Here is a 7925-nt window from a genome sequence, read left to right as displayed (position 1 = left end):
AGTTCTAAGGCCTCCGATTTTTTTCTAATTAACTACTCACCCGAAATCGATGAAACTGGCGTTACTTCTCGACGTAATCGCCCTACAGACGTACACATTTTTCACAACACTGACGCCATGATTCCATGGCAGCGGCGAAGGCTTCTTTAGGAGTCTGTTTTGACCACTGGAAAATCGCTGAGGCAATAGCAGCACGGCTGCTGAATGTGCGGCCACGGAGAGTGGCTTTCATTGTTGGAAAAAGCCAAAAGTCACTAGGAGCCAGGTCAGGTGAGTAGGAAGCATGAGGAATCACTTCAAAATTGTTATAACGAAGAAACTGTTGCGCAACGTTAGCTCGATGTGCAGGTGCGTTGTCTTGGTGAAACAGCACACGCGCAGCCCTTCCTGGACGTTTTTGTTGCAGTGCAGGAAGGACTTTGTTCTTCAAAACATTTTCGTAGGATGCACCTGTTACCGTAGTGCCCTTTGGAACGCAATGGGTAAGAATTACGCCCTCGCTGTCCCGGAACATGGACACCATCATTTTTTCAGCACTGGCGGTTACCCGAAATTTTTTTGGTGGCGGTGAATCTGTGTGCTTCCATTGAGCTGACTGGCGTTTTGTTTCTGGATTGAAAAATGGCATCCATGTCCCATCCATTGTCACAACCGACGAAAAGAAAGTCCCATTCATGCTGTCGTTGTGCGTCAACATTGCTTGGCAACGTGCCACACGGGCAGCCGTGTGGTCGTCCGTCAGCATTCGTGGCACCCACCTGGATGACACTTTTCGCATTTTTAGGTCGTCATGCAGGATTGTGTCCACAGAACCCACAGAAATGCCAACTCTGGAGGCGATCTGTTCAACAGTCATTCGGCGATCCCCCAAAACAATTCTCTCTACTTTCTCGATCATGTCGTCAGACCGTCTTGTGTGAGCCCGAGGTTGTTTCGGTTTGTTGTCACACGATGTTCTGCCTTCATTAAACTGTCGCACCTAAGAATGCACTTTCGACACATCCATAACTCCATCACCAAATGTCTCCTTCAACTGTCGATGAATTTCAATTGGTTTCACACCACACAAATTCAGAAAACGAGTGATTGCACGCTGTTTAAGTAAGAAAAACGTCGCCATTTTAAGTATTTAAAACAGTTCTCATTCTCACCGCTGGCGGTAAAATTCCATCTGCCATACGGTGCTGCCATCTCTGGGACATATTGACAATGAACGCGGCCTCATTTTAAAACAATGCGCATGTTTCTATCTCTTTCCAGTCTGGAGAAAATAAATCGGAGGCCTTAGAACTTGAATGCACCTCATAGTGTAGAAATCGTAGGTTTCAGGGTCGATAGCTTGATTGGTGACAATCTGAACGACGTTTCAGTGAAATCCGATTATCTTCACTGACACGTGCAGGTTGTGTGATTAATTTTGTCACAGAGGAGTGTAACCAGTGGGCAGTTTAAAATGTACGCTATCTGATCAGGAGTATCTGTATGCACGTTTGGAACGCCGTATTGACGACATGACGTCATTAGCGGCGGATCCAGCAGATGAAATGAGTCATTCAGGAGGACTCAGACTTCGAACGTGGACTAGTCATTGGAAATAACTTGAGTAACAAATCCAATAGGGACTTTTCACCCTTTCTAAAGCTGCCCAAGTCGACTGTTGGTGGTGCGAACCAAAGCTAAGTGAAGACCAGGCATTGGGGAGGGTAGCAGTAAGATATCGCATGAAATTAGCGGAGTTCCAAAGTGCTACCGGCAGTCTATCTAGCAGAATGGCTGTGCGTACGGAGATAAAAAGAATGAGCTACAGTGGTCAAGGAGCTCCTCATAAGCCAAACGTTTCAGCAGTGAATGCTAAGCGACGCGTGTGGTGGTCTAAAGAGCGACGCAGCTGGGCAATGGATGACTAGCAACGAGTGATATGGAGTGATGGAACACGCTGCACCACGTGTTCATTCGACGGAAGGGATACGTTTTAGACAGTGCCTCGAAAACGATACCTCACTTCATATTTAGTGCCAACGATGAAGGATGGGGTGTTACTGTATGGGTATATTTCGTGGTTAGTGTGTGGTCCCCTTATTGCACTCAAGAAAACGCTAAATGCGGAAGGAAGTAAACGCAGATTATATCATTGTGCGCTGTGTACGGCAGAGGAACAATTCGAGAATGATTACTGACTGTATCAGCGTGAGAGCAAACGATGTCATAAAACAGCCTCCAGGAGGCCACAAGATCTAGTTGATCGCCTTCAGCTCAAAAAATTCTTATTGCAAATGGATGAGCTGACTGATCTTGCTGGACTGGCCGTCTTGCTGATAATTGTACGATATCCAAGTAAACGTTCGAAGAAGACTTGTTTATGTGCACATCGTCGCCAACTAACTCTAACGGATAGGTTATTTATAATACGACTAACAATTTTTTTTAAATAAATCATCACAATATGAGAGAATCGATATTAAAACAGATAATGTCAAGGCAATGACTGGTAAAGCAACAGTAGCCGTAACAAACACTAAAGGGCCAAACTGTAGTTCCAGCCATCGTATCCAGCATAGGCAAACATTCGCGGTTCAAATCAAGGACTGAAGGAAAAACTGAAGTATTGATCTACTGAGCTTGCGCTTTCCAGCAATTTCACGAGCAGTTATTTATCAAACTGCTAGTGTTGATTTGGACCATGGAAAAGTGTGAGCCGGCCAGAGTGGCCGAGCGGTTCTAGGAGCTACAGTCTGGAACCGCGCGACCGCTACGGTCGCAGGTTCGAACCCAGCCTCGGGCATGGATGTGTGTGATATCCTTAGGTTAGTTAGGTTTAAGTAGTTCTAAGTTCTAGGGGACTGATGACCTCAGCAGTTAAGTCCCTTAGTCCTCAGAACCATTTGAACCATTGTGAACCAAAAGTGTGTGTCGGGTGGGTTCTTCAATTTTCAACGAACACGAAAAACAAAAATGGAAGCTGCACTGACTACTCTATCGTTACAACAAGGACAGTCAGCAACTGCTGAATCAAGTTCCTGAACCACACTTTTGTTGGTAACGATACAAGGGTTTTGCATAAAAGTCGAGATACAAAGTGCCTCTCAATGGCACGGCATCAGTCACGATCTCCCCCCCCTCCCCCCAATAAAATAAACTGAACGAACCATAAATACCAAAAACCTTATGACGACAATGTTTTGGAATCGAAAAATCCTCTTCTGCTTGTTGCCGAACGATTTGCTTCAGTATCTGAAGCAAAGTTTCTAAACTGAAGCAAAGTTTCTAAACATCGGGCTTAAAGTCTGGATTTGCCCGTGAGTGATTACAGTCTTTTTTCTCAAAGTGAAGGATTTTTTGGAGAAAAACACTATGTAAATAACAATGAATTGGAATATGAAGTTAATGGCCGGTTCAGCAACTTAGTGGCTTCTGAGTATGCAGAAGGCATAGGAAACCTAGTGGAACGCTACGACTGTTATTTAAATTTGTACTGCGACTATGTGAAAAATAGCTAGGATATTAAAATATGTTGTAAAATAAGTTTTCTTTCATTATCTTGATTAAAAGTGTCTGGAGAAACAAACGTTCTTTACCTTTAGAATGAACCTCGTATTTCTTTTATAATTCGTTTTTACATCTACATCTACACATATACTCCGCTAGCCACCAAGCGGTGTGTGGCGGAGGGCACAATTCGCGCCAAAGTCATATTCGCCCTCACTCTGTTCCACTCTCGGATCTCGCGAGGAAAAAGCGACTGTACGCCTCAGTACAAGCTCTAATTTCCCTATTTCCCTTATATTTGAGTGGTGGTCATTGCGCGATTTGAAAGTTGGAGGTAATAATATATGCTCTACATCCTCGGTGAAGTTCGGATTTCGGAATTTAGTGAGCAGCCCCTTCCGTTTAGCGCGCCGTCTATCTGCAAGTGTGCCCCACTTCAAACTTTCCATGAGATTTGTAACGCTCTTGCGATGGCTAAATGTACCAGTCACGAATCTTGCCGCTCTTGTTTGGACCTTCTCAATCTCTTGAATCAGACCCAATTGGTAAGGATCCCATTTGAGATCATTTCGAATAGTCACATCCAGATATTTGACGGATGTTACCGCTTCCAAAGACTGGGCTTGTACATCAATGGGGATTTTCGCCTTGTTATACGCAGTAGGTTACACTTACTAATATTGAGAGATAACTGCCAGGCATTACATCACGCATTAATTTTCTGCAAATCCTCATTGATTTGTTCACAACTTTCGTGTGATACTACTTTCCTGTAGACTACAGCATCATCGGCAAACAGTCTAACGCCGCTGTCAATACCATCAACCAGATCGTTTATGTAAATCGTAAAAAAAACAGCGGACCCTTTACGCTGCCCATCAGTCATCTGAATGATTTAATGTGGCACAGCAAAACTTCTTCTCCTGTTCCAGACTCTTCAAATCAGAGCAGGACTTGCACCCAGCATCCTCAGATACACTGAAGGAAAAAATCACAACACCAATAAGGACTTGTGCGACATAAGCGGAAGCCGGTAGGCGTGTTTCTACATATGAGAGACGTCTATTCAAATTTCGCGCCATTCGCATTAGAGTGACGTTAGTAGCGCTGCCATGAGGATGCAAATCAGGTTCGCTATAAATACGCGTTTTAACAATCGTGAGCGTTAACTGCCTTTGAGATTGGACGCGGTAAGTTGATATCAGTCAAGAATGTCTTTAAGGCGACAAAGACGCCATTATCAACACCTCACTGAGTTTGAACAACACCGACTCAAAGGAAGGCCTCGGCGCTTGTTGGTGACGTCACGTCAGCTAGGCACGGCGAACGCCAGGTCTGTTGCAGGCAGAAACGCCTGGGCGTGCTTATCACTATAAATCTCTTAGAATCCTGTCGAAACAAACGTAGATCAATATGAGAAGACGCTTTGCCCCCTTGAAAGCTTCGGAAATTTTACATTCAAGTAACTATATTACTTGACCCATTTTGTTATCGAAACTTACAGCAACCCCCTTACAATGAACTCGTTTCTTTTATTTATTTATTTTCGTTTGACATCGTCACTGGAAATGTGAACTAATTTACATGTGTAAATGTCCAAATGTTGCCAGTCATTAGATTACAGTCGTTTTCAACGAAATGAATTCTAAACAGGAAGCAAAATAGCTTCATGCATCGAAAATACTGGTGAGCTTAAACTTTTTTAAACATGCACATTAGAAAAGATAAATATGCCCCTTTTACAACTGAAAGGAGAAACTTTATAAGATAAAAAAATTTTTTTTTGATAAAACAAGTATCTCTCTTTTGCCTCTTCTTCTGTCCCCCACCTCTTCCCCCAACGTTTACAATCGCAAGATATTTCATTAACATTCAGTACTCCTCAACCCACAGCCAAACAAGATACCTAAAGAAGAGCACCAATATGTTCACAGTTTCTTGTAAAAGCAACCCAGTACAAACGTAACTTGCTCAGATTTACAAATAAGGTAAAGAAGCACGAATTCTGTTGCTGCTGGACCATGAAGTTGTTTTTGTATGTCAATCCTTAAAACAGTCGGAAATTTAAGTTCAGGAGTACACTATTTGTTAAGAAGTGTAATGAATTGCACAATTAATTGATTACAGAAATCTCTCAGAACAATGTGTGTTGGTCAACTACCGCCAATAGTTTCACATTTTCCTGTGTCAGAGAGGGAGACACCACCATTATAAGTACACCTGCAACAGACCTGGTGTTGACCGTGCCTAGCTGACGTGACGTCACGAACAAGCGCCGAGGCCTTCCTTTGAGCCGGTGTTGGTTTGAACGAGGTCGTGTAATAGGGTTACGAGAAGATGGATATTGCCTCTGTGATACTGCAGAAAGACTTGGCAGGTATTTAGCCAGTGTGTATATGACTGCTGACAGAGGTGGTCACGAGAACGTACGGTCGCGAGAAGACCGGGCTCCGGACGGCTACATGGCACTACCAAAGAAGGGAGACCAGCGTCTTCGACCTACGGCTGGGGCGCATCTTACTGTGCCTGCACCAGCAGTTTGAGCAGTAGGTGGCACCAAAGTGGCACAGAAAACTGAGACAAATTGGTTACTCCAAGGACAGCTACGAGCCAGACGCCTTGTAACGTGCATTCCACTGACCCCAAACCACCGCCGTTCGCGACTTCAGTGGTGTCAAGCGAGAGTTCATTGGGAGGCAGAGTGGAGGTCTGTTGTTTTTTCTGATGAAAGTCGGTTCTGCCTCTGTGCCAGCGATGTCCGTGTGTTGGTTACAAGGAGTCCAGTTGAGGGCCTGCAACGAACTTGCCTGCGTGCTAGACCCAGTACACTTGCATCTTATGGTAGGCGGTGCGATTTCGTATGATAGCAGGAGCACTCTCGTGGTTATACCAAACATCCTGACTGCAAAACTGGACCTCAGCCTGGTGATTCGACCTGTTTTGCTGCCGTTCACGAACAGCATTGTAGGGGGTGTTTTCCAACAGGATAACGCTCTCCTATATACCGCTTTTACGCTTTAAATGTTGCCTTGTCCTGCTCCATCACCAGATCTGTCTCCAGACGAGCACATACGGGACATCATCTGACGACAACCCCAGTGTCATCCACAACCAGCATTAACCGTCCCTGTATAGACTAAGTAAAACAAGCATGGAACTCCATCTCACAAATCGACATTCGGCACTTGTACAACACACTGCATGCACATTTTCATGCTTGCACCGAATACGTGTTATTAATGTGACAACATTTCACATTTGTAATGTCTCATCTCCCGCTTACGTTAACCCGTGTTTTACCTAGACAACTGTATTCCCTAAATTTCATCAGTCTACATTAATTACTTTTTGGTATTTCGATTTTTCTTCCCGTCATTGAGTTTGCTGGGCTTATTCCAATCTGTGTCTTTTTATACACTTTTTACCTTCTACAGCTCCCTCTATCACCATGAAAAGTATTCCGTGATGTCGTAACAGGTGTCCTGTCCTCCAGTCCCTTCTTCCTGTCGGTGTTTGCCATATACTCCTTTCCTCGCCGATTCAGGGAAGAACCTCCTCGTTCCTTTTCTTTATCAGTCCACCTAACTTTCAACATTCTTCTTCAGCACCACATCTCAAATGCTTCGATTCTCTTCTTTTCCGTTTTTCCGACAGTCCGTGATTCACTTCTACTGTGCTGTGCACCAAACTACACAGTTTCATAAATTTCTTCCTTAAATTAAGCCCGTTATTTAGTACTAGTAGATTTTCTTTGGCCAGGACGCCCACTTCGCCTGTGCTAGTCAGTTTTTTATGTCTTCCTTGCTTCTTCCACATTGTGTATTTTGCGACTTTCGCAATATAGTACGCCTATTTTCTTGAGAATTTCCAACCTTGAGCCATTTTACATTGTCGAACGCTTTTTCTAGCACTCGAACACTTTATATTTTTTAGGATGACAAATCCTAAGATCGTGTCTTGAATTTTCTTAAATCCAGCTTTCATTATCAAGTACAACTCATAACTGCCTCTCTGGTGCCTTTAACTTTCCGAAAGCCGTACAGATTGCCGTCTGTCATGTGCTCATTATTATATTCGATTCATATGTATACTATTCTCGTCAACTTATATACATGATCTATGAAGATAATTGCGCGATAGTTGTCGCACTTATCTTTGAGATTGTATGGATGATGTTTTTCCGGGTATTTACCCAGAATAATACTTTCTGAATACCAATCTTAATAGTCGTTTGGATTCTACTTCTCCCAGAGATTTTTCAAATTTCGAAGGAAAGTTATTTATGCCTTCCTCCTTGAGTGATCGCAACTCTTCCGGAGCTCTACGGATTTTGATACTAGATATCCTGAATCTTCCATATCGACTCCCATGTGTTCCTCTCAAGTGATCAGACAGTTGCATCGCCGCGCAGAAGCCTCAAATGTACTCTCTCTTCTGCA

The sequence above is a fragment of the Schistocerca americana genome, chromosome 5 (genome assembly GCF_021461395.2).
Source record: "Schistocerca americana isolate TAMUIC-IGC-003095 chromosome 5, iqSchAmer2.1, whole genome shotgun sequence".
NCBI classification, from domain to species: Eukaryota; Metazoa; Arthropoda; class Insecta; order Orthoptera; family Acrididae; genus Schistocerca; species Schistocerca americana.
Note: the sequence above shows the minus strand (reverse complement) of the source record.